At 39.1% G+C, this 15424-nt stretch overlaps 1 protein-coding gene across 2 annotated transcripts in view; it reads left to right on the forward strand.

Moving 5' to 3' along the window:
- Positions 1-3572: 3572 nt before the first annotated feature.
- SPARCL1 (SPARC like 1) overlaps positions 3573-15424 on the forward strand; it is a 42788-nt gene continuing 30936 nt past the window's right edge. For both annotated transcript variants that reach the window (XM_032498438.1, XM_006193603.3), the window contains exon 1: positions 3573-3984. The gene's annotated coding sequence lies outside the window, so the exon portion shown is untranslated. The remainder of the gene's footprint in view (positions 3985-15424) is intronic.

The following is a 15424-nucleotide window of genomic DNA, read 5'->3' on the forward strand; positions in this document are numbered from 1 at the left end:
GTTGATAGCCAATACAGAGCTGAGAGATCTGAAACGGCTCAGTGCCAGGATATGATGGTAGTGCAGGAGAATGGGGCAAATTGCATAGAAAGAGGTCAGGAACTAAGCCAGGACTGAGAAATGAGAGTGGTTCCCAGAAGTAAGACCCAAGGAGAAATAAATGTCAAAGTTTGAAAGATACATGGGGTGTGACAGACTGAACTTTGTCCCCTCAAAATTCATATGTTGAAGTCCTAAAATCCAATGTGACTGGTTTAGGAGATAGATAGAGCCTTTAAAGAGGTAACTAAGATTAAATGAGATCATTCAATAGGTCTAATGTCCTTACAAAAAGAGGAAGAGACACCAGGGGTGAATGAGCCAAGAAAAAAGGCCATGAGAGGACACGGTGAGAAGACAGACATCTGCAAGCTAAGGAGAAAAGCCTCAGGAGAAACCGACCCAGAGAGCACCTTGGTCTTGGACTTCTAGCCTCCAGAACTTGAGAAAGTAATTTTCTGTTATGTAAGCTGCCCAGCATGTGGTACTTTGCTATGGTAGCCCCAGCAAACTAACACATGGCATGAGCAAGGAGAAGAGTCCTACAGGCCAGGTCCTGGCCAAGATAACTGTCAACACCCTGTTGTCACTGCAGCTTCCCTTCACTCATACTCACTTCCTACCTGGGGCTCTCTACCACTCCATGGGAATCATGCCCCCTTCTGACAATGAGTGCATGTCTCGTCTCTTAGACTCCAAATAGCCAGGAACTATGATTTTTCTCTCCTATCACCCAGAGATTTGTGCTGTGTATAACAAAAGGCTCATTCAATGCTTGAGGACTGATGAATGTGTTCTCTGGTCCCTCACCTGAATCAGTGGTTTTTAACCTCATGGAACCCCTCGGGGAGGGGAGGTTCATGGATGAACTTTAGGAACTTGCTCAAAGCTTTCGTCAGATTCTCAAAGGGAATCTTGGCACTCAAAGGTTGAAAAAAACACTTCAACTTTGATGTTGGCTTTTGTTAGACCCTTCTGACCAACGCTGGTGTTACATGATTCAGTTCACATGCAGGAATGTAATAGGCTCCTTATTTATCAAACTTCTCCCATCATATTTAGATAGTGGATAAGTTACTAAATCTGTCCTACAGTTCCATCTGTTAGGTGGCTATTGGTGTAGGTTTATTGTCCTTAGTTTCATAAGCTATAAACTATTTTAGAAATGACAGATTCAGAAACAAAAGTTTGGATATCTGCCCATAAACATTCCCAAAATAAAGTCATACTTAAAAGAACTTGTGGATTCAAGGTCTTTTTATTAAAACACACACACACACACACACACACACACACACACACACACACACACACACACACACAAACACTGTTCTCTGTTATCTAGTTGTAAGAAATACAGTGAATCTTTTTAATCATGTTACAGATTAGTAAGACCCAGAGCAAAAATCCTGTATAACTGAGTCAAAACTCTCAAGCTTTACCACATACAAATGAACTCTCTAGGTACGTATTTACATTTGAAAGGTAAGTCCAGTTGGCTTTAACCAAGTTACTTTTTATGTTAACATAGATTTCTGTAAGAAATTTTATCATGATCACTTTGTAAAAAACATAAAATATCAATTTTAGTATTAGAAAAAATATTTTTGTGGGTCCAACCATTCTTCCTTAGATCCCTAGCTACAACTTTCTCTACATTCTCATTGAAATGATGTAATTACCTGAATCCAATCTCACAAAGCTATGTCGAATAAATGGGGAATGTTGTTAGAAGAAGATCACATTTTTGGTCCCAGACAAATTTCCCTTTAGCCAACTTGGGCAAAATCTTCAGAAATGCTTGTCCTACACAACCTGCAATAGTCCCACCGTACCTGTGGCCCTCAGGACCCATTAGAGAAATAGTGCCTGTGTCCCCCACACTTCTGAGACCCAGATGTGCACGGAGGCAGAGGAAAAGCAAAGTCAAACACAGCCTACCCCTCTGATCCTCACTCAGAGGAGACTGCTCACGCCCTAGACCTCAGCTAAGGAAAAACATCCCATTGTCTGAGGCAAAAGGACATCACGTCACTTCATCCTGTGCCTGGAAAGGCAGTTTGAAACAAGTAATTCTGATTCTAGAGATGTTGAGACCATTCCCAGCTGCACCGTGACTAGCTTTCAGTTCCTAGGCAAATTGCCCAATTTCCTCTGCTCCCAAATTTCCCCAGCTGTAAAACAGAGATAATTATTGTTACCTTTCTCTTGTGCTATTCTGAAAAATAAATAGGACAAATGTTTCTAAAGTGCTTGGAGACAACTGTCTGAAGACATATTTGCCTACAGCTATAGGTGGGGGTTTTCTTTATTTTTGTTAGTACTTTGCTTTTGGCCTGACTTTGGCATAAATATAGAAAAATCTAAGTTAAATTAAGTCATAACCCTTTATCTAATGTAAACACTTACAGTACGCATAGCACTGTGCTAGGCACATGGAGAATACAGAGGGGGCACGTCCCCACCCTCAAGGAGCTCACAGCTCACTCAGAAGGAGGTGGTATAACCTAGAGAAACACAAGCGCACCAGTCAGCCAAGGTAGCTGGGTAGGACTCCTGCTCCAAATCTTAGGAGCTGGAGATCCTGGAAAAAGCACTCAGCTTTACCAAGCTCTGTTTTTCTCATGCAAATCATAATAACTAACATCTGAGTGTCTGCTGGGTGGCAGGGGGTGTTTACTTACTTGAAGCTCAGAACCACCTGAGATAGATACCATTATTATCCCCATATCTGCATCCCCATCTTATAGATAAGGATTCTGAAGCTTAGAGACATTACATAACTTGTCCCAAGTCTTATACAGTCAGGGACCAAAATGCAAACCCAAGCTGTATGGCCACAAACATGGAGACCTTCCCACAAAACTACACCATCATCAAATGGGAGGAACACTCACCTCACGTAGACTTGTGAGGAGTAACTGAAATGGGTGCATAAAACACTGTTAGCCAGTGTCTGACACATCATAAACGTGCAATAAATGTAGAAGTAGCGGTGGAAGAGCTTAGACACATATATAAATAACCAGAACGCCAAGTCTGTTTCATGGGAAAACTCTTACAGACCAATCGTTACATAGAGGGTTACGGTATGGAGTTGTGTTGGGGGAAGAATAGCCTGTGAACTGCACCATTTCTGAATCGGCAGACAAGGGACCTATACTAGGAAGGAGAGGTGCTTCATATCAATGTGCATTTCTGAAGGTCATTTAAAGAAAGGTTAAAGTATCTGCAGTACCCTGCTATGATCAGATTCAGGCGTATTCGTGAGAACAATTTTTACATAAGCAATGTAAAAATGCATCTGCTGCAATTATTCTACTCCCCTTCCTTAACCCCCACCCCCAATTTCCTTTAGGAAGAAACCACAGCATGGAGTTTCTTTTCAAAGTCTTGAAATAAAAATACCCCCCCAAAGGATCTTGCATTTAAAAATCTTTTAGAGTTGTTTGAGAAGAGAGAGAGAAGGGAAGGAGAAAAAAAAAAGCGTAAGGAGCCAAGTGCTTATATTCTGGCCAAGTTCTGAGCCTCTGGGAACAAGAGCTGGAGGGGAGGACTGTTAACCCCATTCTCTCGAGCAGAGTGAGCTCTTTGCCTGCGAGTCTGCACCGCCTGTAAAGCTCATCGCGCACTCGCCCTCGGAGTGAGAGGCGAGCCCGCTGGGAACTGCAGGAATCTGCAACAAAAACGATGACAGTCTGAAACACGTTCCAGTGCCAACCTCCAAATTTGTCTGTCACCTCAGACCCTGACTAGTTGACAGAGCAGCAGAATTTCAACTCCAATAGACTTGAATGTGTTTCTGGGCAAAGAAGCAGAGCTAACGAGGAAAGAGATTTGAAGAGTATTGGATATTTGTCAAACTTTTATTTCCAGGCTGTGTGCAAAGAGAGGACTCAACTTCAATTTTCTGCCAAGGCTCTGGGTCCAGCTACCTACCTGAAGGTAAATTTTAATAAGTTTACTGTATCATCTAATTGCATTTGTTAATACGATTTGCGTGATCTGATAAAGATGTCTAATATTTTTACCTAATACAAAGCCATTTTTTTACCCCCAAAAAACCCTTTTGCATGATTTACAGAAAACCTACTTAAGAGGGAATTTTAACAACTGAATTCATGCTTCCTTTTCTTTTCCAAGATTAAATAGTAGGTACTAATAAATGATGGTTTTAGTGTAAACCAAGAAGACAAATGCAGAACTATGGTTGGTCAGACTAGTCATTCAAATCTTGGTGAAGTCTGAAATCTGGAAATGTATTTTATAGAAACACTTTACTAAATATATTAAATAAATCAAAGGGCAGATAGCTTTTTAAAAAAAAATCTTTCAGATTAAAGTAACTTGAGTGTTTTCCATGTTTAAATTATCCGAAGTTAGTCAATCACCATCATTTTCCCAGTCTGTACCTAACAGCAATGTAGAAATGGAATATTTTGCTTTTCCAAGAGGTAAGAAAATCCCTATAATACTACATTCTTCATTGATTATTTTTTAGTTATTGTGGCTATAATTTTTTCCTGATGCCCTTTTACAGTTTTACGACTCATTGTTTCTTATCTCCTTAGATCATTTTTAAGATGCACACACACACACACAATTTCTAATTCCTAATGATACCTTATTTTGGAAGGGGAAAAGGAGGAGGGGAATCAAAGAGCTAAAAAATTATGATAACTCCTGTATCTTTAAGGTATCTTGGTGTCTGGCTCTATCTTCTAAAACAAAACAATAATGCAAGTCATGCTCCCTCATTTCTTTTAGATATTAGGGGTCACCCTGCAGGAGAAAACCACGTTTTTAACTGCAGATCAATGCTGTTGATACCATAGCCAAGAGGTAGTGCAGAGAGAGTATCTCTTTTGAACTGCCTTTAATCTGAAAAGAGGTTAAATATGTCATCTTGGCATTGTATCCAAGCTCTCCTCTGGCCCAGAGCCTAAGTACACTGAATAGAAATGATCACTACGTCCAACTCAGCAGAAATCTTTCTTTTTTAATTCTCCCCTTTCTCATGGGTACCAGCTTTTTTCACTCCACAACTTATTCAGCTAAACTTTGATGGTTATAACTATTGTTAACTATGACTTTTTTTTAAAGGACACTCCTCTCAGGAAACATTTAAGTTTATATTTCTGTCCATTCAACAAGATCCAGCAAAGCACAACAATCTGTTTCATATACTTATTATCCAATCAAGCAATGCTGCTTTCTACTTTTTGGAAAAGAATAGGTACATGTTATTAACGAATCTTGCCTTTTTTCTCTCAGAGAATTTTTGAACAGCCATTTAGCAACTGGAGTACTGGGATTTCCTTTCCAGGTCCTTTGGAGTTTAATCCCCAATAGCCTCTCATGCAGTTTCACTTATCAACTAAGTAAAAATAATAAATAGTGATGACAGAAATGAAATGAATAGTGATATGTCTGGAAACTCCAGAACATTATTCATCTCATTTCCTCCTGACTGCTTGTTATTTTTATTCAGTTGATACATAACTGTACACAAACATTGCTATTTTAGTTAAGTTTAGCACAATGTCCAGAACATGCTGGGACTCTTTTTCCACCGAGAATATGAGTGACTGTTGTTAAGACTTCAGATGCCCTTTTCACTAACATATCATTCTGGAACAACCTCCAGTGAGGGAAAAGGGGGCCCCACAAATCCAGGAGAACTTCCCCAGCAGCCCTAGCTGCCAAAGAGATGTCCAATTAGGTGAGGGTCTGGTTCATACAGGGGTTATCACCCAGCATCTTCCCCCAAAGGTGAGCTTGCAACGGTAGTACTACCTGAGGCTAGCCTGGTTTTTGTCTTGGGCATCGAGAGACAGTCAGAACTCTGGGGAACAGAGTGTGTGGTCTTGACTGATTGTAGGGAGATGGTGTGATAAAGTGAGTGAGATCATGGGCTCTGGAAATACACAGATCTGGTTTATACCCAGGCTCTCCCAGGCTCGGTGACTTTGGGCAAATGACTCTTTGAGCCTCAGTCCCCTCATTTGTGGAAATGGGGATCATAAAATTAGTTGCTACCTTAGAGATTTGTTGTGATAATTAAGCGAGGAGAACAGCTATGGCTGATACATATGGATCAATCCATCAATCACAGCTAACATTACAGCACGAGGCCGCCTGTACTTCCCAAGTGGAACTCTGTAGAAAGGGAATTTACTCTACGTGTTCCCTCCGGGTTTCTTCCTTGTACTTAGACACTTTGCTGTGTAATAAAATGTCAATTTCAGGTCTACGCCTCTGAGTCAGCGAGGCAGAGTGGATAGAGCATGGGTTTCAGTGTCTAACACCACTGAGTTTGAATCCTGGCCGAGTGAGCTTGGGCAGTCCCTTCACACCTCCAGGACTCAGTTTACCCACCTATTCAGCAAATAGTGGTAATAATACCCACAAGGGGGTTGTTGTAGGAATTAAATAAGATTTTTTTTTAATGTCAGGTATAGTACCTGGCAGAGTACTAGATATACAGAGAGAAAGTGTTTGATTATTCACTTGGAATAATTTTCTGACAGTAAAATTGGAGGTCAAGAAGGAAATATTTCTTTGAATTGTCTTTTTTTTAATCCTAAGAAATGGAAAAATAAACCTGACACTACTGTATTCCCCTGAGGGACCTCGACGTGAAGTATTTATTACTGAGAGTCTTTACTGCTTCGTCAATTAGTTGCTTCTTAATGGCCAAGTCAAATGAAACCAAAGCAAGCTTTCTGTTACAGACTGCCATTAAGAGGACTGAGGCAAAACGCTGCTTTGCACTCAATTCTGTTTTATTGGCCTACTTGGACAGAGGAGGCCCCCAACATTTCTCCTTTCTTATCTTTTCTAAAGGCAAGAATAGGGGTTTTGACTTGCTCTAGGGGTATTTTTTCCTCTCGAACTGAAATTCAAGCAAAGGGCTTGTTTTTTGTTTTTTTGTTTTTTGTTTTTGTAAACCTCTCCCCGATGTTCTTAGCATTTGAAATGTCAGCCCCTTTTTTCTGGCTACATGAAGCAGGAGCAGGCCGCCATCAGAGTGATGATAGAGAGCCTCGAGTCTCACAATCCTCTCCGTGAAATAACTCTTAGTCCGCTTTAAAAATCCTTCTTTAGAAATGAAGTCTCCAGTCCTGGCTTGTTTCCTCCCTATTATGCAACCATCTTACGTATACCAACAACAGTAGCCAAATGTTTCCTTTTAAGAGTCAATGAATATGTGTTAAGAAAACGAACAAGAAAGCTACTAAACGGTGAGCAGTTTACTGTGGAGGACGGGGACAAAGGCAAGCAGGAAAAATAGAAAGACCTCACTTTCTAGCAAATACTGCACATCCCGCAATAAATCCATTTCCAGGTTCCCACCACCTCTTCCCATCTTCACTACGTGCTTATCAGGGGAGATCAGGGACAGGCTGCCTGGGCTCAAACCCTGGTACTCATACTCTAGTTTTTTAATCTAATCCACTCTTTGCCTTGTCTTCTCAAATGTAAATTAGAGGTAATAATAGTCATGAAATAGTCGTGGGAATTGAATGAGATTGCATGTAAGAATCTTATCACAATATCTGACCAGTGGTAACGGTTGGCTGTTAAACTCACCAAGCCTCAGTTTCCCCTACTTCTTAAATGAGGATAACAGGTAATTCATAAGATTGTTGGGGGATTAACTGAAATAATGGATAGAAGTGCTCAAGAAGTAGTAGTTCTTTTAATCCTTTTCTCATTAAGTCTAACACTGATGAGACTGGCTTTTTTGAACTTGGAATCTCCCAGTGAGTAAACTGTAATGAATACAGGACTCAGAATTATTGTATAAATGTGAACCATTAAATTTCTAGAGACTAAAAGGAAATAATTAAGGGTTTTGATATTTATAAAGAGTAAAAAGGACTCTTCTCATCTTGATTAACACTAGGGCAAAACGTATCAAAACATTTTATCTTTCATTACAATCCTTGTTATTAAAGTTTCTGTTTTAGTTTCTCAACTATTTTCTAAGTTATACAATTAGGTAAATAAGTAATATTTTTTCCTTATCTCTCAAGCAACTAATGTATTCAGTGCTCTACCCCATTCAAAATGCCAGAGACGCTACAGGAGCCATAATAAGAGAGGCTGTGCTCCCGTGAAGTTTGCTGTGTAGTTAAAAAGGCAGTCGTTAATCAAATCATTGCATTAATAAAAAGTGCATTTGCCCAAACATAAGGTGACCCCAAATACAAAGTCATCTTCATTTTTCTAATGGAAAGATCCTCAGCCACAGTCTTCAGTCAACCTAAGTGCACAGATGGATAATATATTGTAATGTATACCTAGGACACTTAACTCTATTGTTATATATACATATTTTAAATCTCATTTCATTCTAAATATTTCATACTTAAAAAAATTTTTTCCATCCTCATATTTCAGGAAACAATTTTGTTAAAACTCTCTCTATGCACCTTTAACATCCTTGTCTGCATTCACTGGACCCACTCTGTAATTATCTAATAGAGAGTAGTGCATTATGAATTCTCTGCAAGTTGTTCATAATGCATTTCTCAAAAATCTGCTGATGCTGCAAATTTGAGCCCCAAGCATAAATTCTCACTCTACAGTGATGATCTCTACATATTAATTACTTACTATATGGTTTTTTCCAGTGCTCTTTAAAGGGCTTATTTAAAACCACTGGAGTCCATGAAGTGTGGTTTTCTAAAATTGTGTAATTCCAACACTTGCAATAATGAAGTCATACCTCAAGAATAATTATCATCAAATCTGTTTTAAATATCTTTATCTCCTTTTTTAGTGTCATGGTGACTTTCTTAAAAACAAAAATAAATATTGCTTGAGATCATTTCAGGCTGTTTTCCTAAAATGGTACTTTGTTGTTCCAAATGAAATAACTGAGACAATGACCATTAATGTGAGAGACCTCAGAAGTATGAGAATATAAGTCAAATCTCTCTTTTTTATAGCACAATTTTGGGGGGTGAAAAATTCACATTATATTGAGCATGTATTGCATATAATTATATGCTGAAATGTGTTAAGAAGGCAAAGCACCTTTATTCTAAGAATGTAAGGAGCCTGACCTCTGCTCAAGGTCACTGATGGCTTTCCTTGATCTGAAAGCTAAATAGAGATTAACTCTGCAGAAGGTTTGTGTGTGCTGGATGTTGGTGGTTGGGGCAAGTAGGTTCTGGCAAGAGAATTCTGAGCATGTGAACACCTTGTGCAAAGACCCTGTAGCAAAAGGGATCACGGCCTATTTGAGGAACAGAGAGGAGCCAGTTCCTGGGAGAGCAAGAGGCAGAGCAGTGGGAGATGCGAAGCCTAAGCGATGCCCCATAACATCCTCTTCCCTGGGCACTCAATGCATTTATCCTCTGCTTCATTCATGTTTAATGTGTATCTTTAACATCTCTGTTGAATTCTGGTTAGATCTCAAGTTCTGATGCGCATGAACCAAGTCTACCCTAGCTTGGATTCATATAATGGTGAGTTCAGTTAGGCAGGATAACCAGCAGTTGAAGGTCAGAGCTCCAGAAAAATATGTATCTTTGAGTGTATATCATATACATTTACAGAGCTGGGCAATCTTGATGTCAGACGGTGACTCAGCAGAGAACTTGAAATAGAAGAACATCTTTCTTAATCCTTCAGATGACTTTAATGCCAAGCTATAGAGCTCTCCCAAGAGACTCATAATACTTGAAAAGCCCCAAAGCATCACTGTTAACTCTGTATCAGGTAACAACACGTATATGTTAGCCAAAATATGACTCAGGGATTTGCTGATAACGAAGTCTTTGGCTATCGTATAAAGACAGGGTGAAGGGGAATGCTCTGTTTGAGTCTGATTATGAAGTACCTATAATAACCATTTTGTTTACTACATTTCCCTGAAGGGAAGTTTTTCCATAGTTATAATAATTACTAAAAATAGCAGCCTACAATCTCCCTCTGATATAAACGAATTCAACAGAAGATACCTGGCCTTATTTGGAAGCGTGGATGTACACACTCCACGAAATAATATGCCAGCAGTAAGAAGAAAAGTAAAATAACAAGGAAAACAGTCACTGCAGCCTCTCCTCTCCCTAGGCTTTCTAGGGTATACCGTGTGTCTTTCTCAGGTCTTTTGACTTTAGATAAGGTAAAATGAATGGATCAAGTAGTCATCATCTGTCTTGGAAACCAAAAATGCTAAAGAAGTTTTCTTGTAAATTTGGCTGAGGCTGCCAATGAAGGAGCCCACAGCAGGAGGAGGAGGGCATCTGAACTGCCTGAGGAACGCAAGGCAACATGAGGAAAATTCAGTTAGGAAAACTTGAAACAATAATTACCAGCACTAAAATTTCCAAAAAGTCATTGACATAACCAAAACAAGAGATGGGAAAGAGCAGACTCCAAGCCTGTTCCTCCCTTTAAAGGTGTGGATGGCCATGTTTCCAATCCAGTTCAGAAGTCAGACAGCTCGTCAATACTTAGAAGAAGAAAGAGAAGGGAGATAAAAAGAGAAAAGAACCCACAACAACATGGATGAGCTTGGAGGGCTTTATGCTAAAGGACATAAGTCAGACGGAGAAAGACAAACACTGGATGATATCACTTACATGTGGAATTTAAAAAATACAACAAACTAGTGAATATAACAAAAAAGAAACATACTCATCGATATAGAGAACAAACTAGTGGTTACCCATGGGGAGAGGGAAGTGGGGAGGGGCATTTTAGGGGTAGGGGTTAAGAGGTACAAACTATTATGTATAAAATAAGCTACAAGGACACATTGTACAACACAGGAAATACAGCCAATATTTCATAATAACTATAAATGGAGTCTAATCCTTAAAATTGTGAATCACTATATTGTACACCTGAGACATATAATATTGTACATCAACTATACTTCAATTTAAAAAAAATTTTTAAGAAAGAAGAGATATAGTGAGATAAGGAGTACGCAGTGGAGACGGATGGTTAGATTAAGTAGATTTAAGTGGCAAGGCAATATGCAGAATTTCAAAAATAAATTTACCATTTTAAATGTAAATTTAAATTAGTGTTCTAAATTAATTAAATTGATGTTCTTTAAAAAACTATAGGAACTGAAAAGAAATCAAATAAAAACACCTACTCAGACCTAATCTTATTCCAATTTAAATCTTTAGAAAATATAATAGAAACTGAAAAGAGACTAATACAATGAGAACTCAAAATGAACCACAATACCCAAAATATATTGTTTGTTTGTGTAAGTTCACTCCTAAATCTAGATGGAAAATGGTGTTCCAGAGTATGCTAAATTTTAAGTGCTCTCTCCTTCTCTAGGAGATAGGCATTTCAGGACCTCAAGAGACAGAGAGACCAAGAGTCAGAGAGTTTTATTCAAAGGAACATCCTATGTTTCCTCCCAAGTGCCAAGTAATATTTATCTACTGCATGCACTGATTTCCACCCTCAACCTGAAAGACCATGCACTTGGTCTTAAGAGACCAGAGCTGACATTGATCCATCAGAGGTCAAGGGGGGCTGGCATGCACATAGCCCGTTCTCCCTTTGCCTTTCAGACCAAGCTCTGCAGGCTTGCCTGGGCTATAAGAAAGAATATTCAGGCCCTTTTCCCTGTTTTTTTTTTTTTTTTTTTTTCGCCAGGGACAGAACTTGCAGACCTGCTGAGAAATCTAATTACAACCTCCTTTCATGGTGAAATCCAATTACAACCTCTCTCATGGTGAAAGCCAATCCTTTTGATACAAAAGGAAACAAAACTAAGGGGTTTCAAGCCAGGAATGTGTCTCTGTTCTGCCTTCTCTCTTAGGCAACCATGCGGATAGGTTGCAATGACCTTGACCTGACTTGTTTAGGAACAATGATCATAAACTATTGCGACCTCTATTCCCATAAGAAGGAAGAATATTTTCATCTCTGATGCCAGGAGTTTCTGGAGATTTTCTTAAGGATCCATTGGTTGAGCAAAGCAAAAAAAAAAACAAAAAAAAAACCTCATTTTTAATTCAGCAAGATGATTTTCTTTTTGAACTTGGAATGTCATGTTAAACAAGAAAAAAATAAAAGTAGTGTTATTTAAGACAATATCCTCCTATAATCTTTTCCTGACATCTTTTATGCCCTGTGCCACCTTTTCCAACAACCCTTTTCCTTGAGGATAATGAGAAAATGCAGTGCTGCCTGAAGGCGGATCACATCAAATTCCTAAAACTTAATTAAGATAAATGGAGACAGTTCTCAAGATAGTCATTTATGGAAATACATATTTTACATATACCTGGTAAAAGTCTATAATTGCTGAAACAATAAAATTACCAAACACATTCTAATCAAAACTCTATCTTTACTACATAATCACTGTAGTCCACTGAATATGTATAAGACCCAGATTTGCAGCTTATCACCCAAAATGGGCAAAATTTTTAGAAGAATCCAGTCAACTAATAAAATTTTAATTGAATATGAGTGGAGCAAGGACTGGTAAATGCTTTTGTTTTGTTTTGTTTTTTAAATATGATAAAATTTACCATAGGTTCAATAATAGTGTTATGCCCATTGAGTGAATAAAAGTAAATAAACAAGGATAAGAATCCACCATTCCGAATGATCCTCAAATAGCTCCAGAAGTAATGCATTTTTACCATACTTGATTCAACTTCAGTTACCTAATCATCTATATAATATGATAGGGACCCAGCGGAAAGGTGCCCTGAAATCTGACAAAATCAGAAGAATTGATCTAGATTATGGGTCAAAGAAAACCTGTAGCTGGTTTCAAGACACCATGATTGGTCAGATCTTCATGCTGGTGGGTGTTGGGTGCTCAGTTTAAAGTAAAAGGGGGTACACAATCCATAGACAGAGTGCAGTCGTCTCGCTCAGAAGGGAGAGTATGGCTACAAGGCGTGGGGGTTGTTAGTTTTTAATGGGCTCGGTAACTTCACATGCTAACAAATGGAAGGAGTATTCCAACCACTCTGGGAAAGGGGTGATGATCCCCAAGACTTGGGGCACCACCCACTTTTTGACCTTTTATGGTCAGCCTTGGAACTGTCATGGTGCCTGTGCGAGTGCCATTTACCACGTTAATATATTACAATGAGTGTATAACGAAGCTCAAGGTCTACTGGAAGTCCAATCTCCCACCATTTGGAGCTTGGAATCATTTTTAACTCTCAAGCCATTTGTTCAGTGGATTCCCCAATCTTTTATTGGGGACCAAAAAACTTTGAGCTAACGCTAAATCAACACAGCATTCTGGTGGAATTCAGAAGAAACAGAACACAAATGCTGAACCTCAAGTGTCTTCTTTCCTTCTCTTTTTCTTTTCTGATCCCCAATTCCAGAACACATAACAGTAGGCTTTGAGGACCTCATGGTCGGGTATAGGTTAACCTCTTTCTAGGAAAATTTTTCACAAATTTCCTAAAATATAGATACAGGAAGCTACAAGAAGCTTTTGTTTTGAACTGGGAGCTTAAAGCTTTTGGCGTACTTGGCATTTCAAGTAATCTTGCATTCAGTAGCTTCTTAGATAGGCACAGGGGGAGGGACGGGTGGGAAGTACCAGCTGATTGATGTCTTCTTGTGACCTGAAAACAATTTAAAGTGATTGATTGCAAAAGTAAATGTTTTCTTATAATTTGAAAAATACACTGGGTAGGAACGTTGGATGTTACTATAGCCTCAGACCTGAATGTGATTAACTTCTCTACTTCCCCAAAAGATGACACACAAAAGTCCAGCCCATGCTTACTCTATGTTTGGTTCTTTGTTGTCTCATTTTGCTCAAATCCTGTGTTTAGAAGGTGGCCACAGTATGGTCTGAGGTTGTGGTCATGGCTGGAGATGGCTGACTCTCCTATGCTTCCCAGCGCCTTGTTAACAGGGCTAGTATCTCTAGTGGTCCATGAATGTGATGTGTACATTTCAGTGCCATGAAACCCAAAACAGTCACTGTCCAAAAAGAATTAACAACAGACTCCCTTGTGCAGTATTATTCATCCAAAATACAACTTTGTTTTAATTTGGCTAATTAGAGTAGTCTTGATTAGGCAAATTCCTACACATTCTGGGACAGACCATCCAAAAACAGTATTTTTAGAACAATGTTTACAATGTTCAGTCAGGCTAAGCTAATGAGTTGAGTTTCCTTGGGTGTGAAGGTACTGTAATAAAAGGGAAAAGAACAGAGAGACTACTTCACTTCCCAAGTTTCCAGATTAGTCCTGGTGTCATAACATTCTAGAGATTGCATGAACAGAGAAATGGGATAGTACGGTGAAAAATGCCAACTTCTAACACAGAACACTCCCAGAGCAGGTTGCCCATATTTCTTTCTAAAACTCTTCAATTCCATAACACCTTCAAATCCTGTGTGAAATAATCTTTATTGAGTGCTAGTCACACTTTAATACCTTGTAGCTTTTGATTCTCTCCAAAGATGAGGACTGCTATGTTCATTTAATAAGAAATATGTGCACCTGCTAAGGCAATGTAAGGGAAGAAAAACTTTTTCCTCTATCCTCTTATGTTCAGTAATTGGGGCCTGCAAATTAAACTGACAAAAGCCAGATTAATAGGAGAAAAAGGTTTATTCATATGCATAAGGGAGCCAACAAAAGTAGCCAGCTCCTTAAACTGTTAAAGGCTTATAAACCCAACTCAGTAGAGGAAAGGGAAGGGGAAGAAACAGCTTCTGTGGGAAAAACAAAAAGATTTCTTTAGGGAAGACAAATAGGTTTTTAGAAGAAACTGGAGATGAGAGAGTTTGTGATATTTGTCTATAAAGGTGTAAGTGGTTTTTCTGTCTTCATCAAGGTCATAAAAACCTCCTTGAGAGGAATTTATGGTAGACTTACTCTGGGTCTCTCTCCTGGGAGTAGAAGCCACCCTGAAGGGGGAATTTATGGCAGTTCTCATTTCTCAGAAGTTTCTGCTTTTAGTCAGACAAGGCAAGCTCCAAGAAGGCTTCTTTCTGCATCCATCTGTTGAATCTCAAATGTCTTCAACTTAAAATAATCTTTATACCAATCCTAGGGTTCTCAGTGGTTCCCCATAGCAGCTATAAAAAGACTTGAAACAGGGCCGCACTGGGGAGCAAGAGGCAGCTTTGTTGGCAGGGGAATCTGAATTATATTCAAACCCACGAATCCTAAATTTTGAATCAAGGGCTATGTGGGTCAGGGTCATAGCAAGGAAATGATAGATCTGGGCAGGAAAACTGAATTGGGGGATTTGAGGAGAGTGACATCAAGGGATGACTTACCAAGGTGTGGGCATGGTGTAGAGAAGTCACAAGGGGTTGTGGGAACAGACTAGTAACAGCTAAGATTGTACAAGCCAGGGAAAGGAGAACTTTTTGAACCGACAGAAAATGCTGTGTGGA

This window comes from Camelus ferus, chromosome 2 (assembly GCF_009834535.1).
Source record: "Camelus ferus isolate YT-003-E chromosome 2, BCGSAC_Cfer_1.0, whole genome shotgun sequence".
Taxonomy (NCBI): Eukaryota; Metazoa; Chordata; class Mammalia; order Artiodactyla; family Camelidae; genus Camelus; species Camelus ferus.